This window comes from Octopus bimaculoides, chromosome 14, assembly GCF_001194135.2.
Source record: "Octopus bimaculoides isolate UCB-OBI-ISO-001 chromosome 14, ASM119413v2, whole genome shotgun sequence".
Classification (NCBI taxonomy): domain Eukaryota; kingdom Metazoa; phylum Mollusca; class Cephalopoda; order Octopoda; family Octopodidae; genus Octopus; species Octopus bimaculoides.
The window spans coordinates 54,632,834-54,636,382 of NC_068994.1; positions in this window are offsets into that span (position 1 = coordinate 54,632,834).

The following is a 3,549-nucleotide window of genomic DNA, read 5'->3' on the forward strand; positions in this document are numbered from 1 at the left end:
AATAATATTTGGGATTTTTTTAAACATTGAATGTCTCTGAGGGTTCATTCAAAGAAAATAGGAATGTAAAGGGGGCCATGGGTAAAAAAAAAAAATGGTTGAGAACCACTGATTTAACCTATTACAATTGGTATTCCGTCGGTTACGACGACGAGTGTTCTAGTTAATCCGATCAACGGAACAGCCTGTTCGTGAAATTAACTTGCAAGTGGTTGAGATCTCCACAGATATGCGTAACCTCAATGTGGTTCTCAGAGGGATTCAGCGTGACACAGAGTGTGACAAGGCTGGCCCCTTTGAATTACAGGTACAACTCATTTTTGCCAGCTGTGTGGATCCGAGCAACGTGAAATAAAGAGTCTTGCTCAAGGATACAATACACCATTGAGGTTCGAACTCATGACCTTACGATCGTGAGCCAAGTAACCCTAACCACTGGGTCACGTGCCTTCATGGGGCCAGTTGATAAGGTTAACTCCAACTGCTGCTGCGACTAATTTTTAACTGAGTAAATTGGAGCATTATTTACATTATTTACATTTGATGGATATTTGTCCTCATCTTGTTTGTTGTTAACACAACATTTCGGCTGATATACCCTCCAGCCTTCATCAGGTCTTGGGGAAATTTCGAACCTGGGTTCTCATTCCTAAGGTATTTTTCGACGTTATTATTATTATTATTATTATTATTATTATTAATAATAATAATATTATTCAGGTCACAGCCTGGAATCGAACTCGGAATCTTGGGGTTAGTAGCCCGTGCTCTTAACCACTATGCCATATGTCCGTGGGCGTAGTGGTTAAGAGCGCGGTCTACTAACCCCAAGATTCCGAGTTCGATTCCAAGCAGTGACCTGAATAATAATAATGATAACAACAACAACAACATCGAAAAATACCTTAAGAATGAGAACCCAGGTTCGAAAATCCCCCAAGACACCTGATGAAGGCTGGAGGGTACATCAACCGAAACGCTGTGTTAACAACAAACAAGATGAGGACAAATATCTGTCAAATATAAATAATGTAAACGATGTACATAATTCCTCATCTCTTAAATATAGAATTGCAGCGTAATTTCTATAATCATATCCAACGACAACGGCTAGCACCGAATGAGAATCCATTACAACAGATAAAGTTATGCTTTTTGACGAGTGGAACATGAAGGGTGTGGTCCACCATGAAATGTTTAACCAAAACGAAATACTTAACGTGAAGAATTTACTGTCGTTAATTGTAAGCATTGAATAAAAATTTGCAGAAAAAGCGACAATCAGTGGTCAATCGTAAAGCGGTGTTGCGCTCACACAATAATGCGAGACCATAAATTAATTAAGTCACAAAAGAGTTTATCAATTGTGAAGAGATTAATTGAGTTTTTCTGTACTTCAAAACCTGAAGAATACATTACGCGCGAGGGCGCAACGTTCTGCAAAATAGATGGAATTACATTATCAGTAATGAGGGGAAATAATTAATCTTGTTTAAATATTTCAATTAAGACCAAAGAATCATTTGTTTCTTTCCCATCTTGAAGTGCGACAAGACACACACACATACACACAGACAGACACGCACACACACACACAGATACACACACACACACATTAATATAAACTTATATATATTATCTATATGTGTGTGTATGTTTGTGTGTGTGTGTATATTTGGTGTGTGCATGTATATACTTGTAAATATCTTTCACTTAAATCTATTTCAATCATCAAAAAATTTGTCTACTCAGACTCTCCTCTTTCTCCTTCTCTCTCTCCTTTTCTCTCTCTCTCTCCTTCTCTCCTCTTTCTCTCTCTCTTTCTACATATATATATAATGTATGTATGTATGTATGTACGTATGTATACACATGAATAATGCGCTCACAGGACACCAAGTACACTTTCGAGAAAAATTGACAAAATGTACGGAAATTCTGTGGAATCCAAAATCAATGGCTTAAATTCTGTGAAATCAATCAAGAAAACAAAATCTATAACTTTGAAGCATGAACTGAAGATGTTGAGTGAAAAATTTCGTTCTCGGAAAAAAAAAATGCCAGAACGAACCCACAATGACCACGAGTAATTCACGAGCAGTGTGTAGGAGGATGAAGGCAAACGATGTGATTGAAGGACCCCCTTGAGAGGATACGTTTAATCCAGAAACCGTATGTGGGAGTATAAAGAAAAACGATGTGGTTGTAAAAGAAAGTCCTTCTGAGAAAGAAGATCATGAATCATTTTGTTTAAAAGTTGGGAATGAAAGGAAGATTTTTAATCGAAAATACAGCAGCGTGAAAGTTATTTCTGGATCAACGTCGATAGAAAAATTTATATATGAAATAAGATTGGAACTTTCACCAAAGTTCTGGGAATGTGGAGGTGCTTGGTTTAGTAGTTAAGGTGTTCGGCTCACGATCTGAAGATGGTTAGTTCAATTCCTGAACCTTGCAGTGCCGTCGTGTTCTTCAGCCAGGTATTTCATTTTGTGGTAATTCAAGTGTAAGTTTCGTCACTTGAATCCAAATTCCGGAAATGGATCTTCCGTTTCACTCTTGGAAAACTGCTTCTTTGTTGTTGTTGGAAGTATTCCAATGTTTAAAAAGAAACATATCATGTCAAAATACCCTGTTGATATTGTCGAAATTCCAATGAAAGGGCCTTGGAGCTAGGTTAGAAACCGGCTTTTTTTCTATTAGGAAGATATCTTGAAATGAAACTGAATAATAACATACAAACATGCATACGTACGTACACATTTAGGTACATACGCACATTTATAGATGCAAACATACAGATGTATACACACGTACACACCAGTGAAACAAACCACATAATAATGGTTTCAAATGTTGGCACAAGGCCAACAATTTCAGTGGAGGGGATAAGTCGATTACATCGACCCCAGTATTCGACTGGGGTCGACATCGAAAGGAAAAACTGCAAAGTCGATCTCGGCGGCATTTGAACTCAGAACGTAAATACGGGTAAAACGCCGCTCAGCAATTTTCCCAGTATGCTTACCATTCCGCCAGCTCGCCGCCTCATCACATCAGGTAATAATCCTTTCTACTAAGGGCTCAAAGCCTGATATTTTTGTGGGGGAGGGGACTAATCGATTACATCGACACCAGTATTTCACTGGTACTTAATTTATCAACCCCGAAAGGATGAAAGGTAAAGTCGACCTCGGCGGAATTTGAACTCATAACGTAGCGGCAGACGAAATGTCGCTAAGCATTTCGCCCGGCGTGCTAACGTTTCCGCCAGCTCGCCGCCTTATCACACCAGAACAAGAACGGGGATAAACGACGCGGAAACCTAGAAAATCTTATTGAAATCCCACAATTTTTATATATGACTGCCAAGTGTCTTTTGTTGCTCCTTTATATGGCAAGAACCACATTTCGCTGTGTTGTTGTATTTAGATAGTTAACACATACAGTACACATGAAATACATATATCAAATATGTCGTTTTTAAAAGGTCTTAATTGCAAATGGGAATATAGTTGATGTATTTCTGTTCTTATTTTGTTTTCTGTG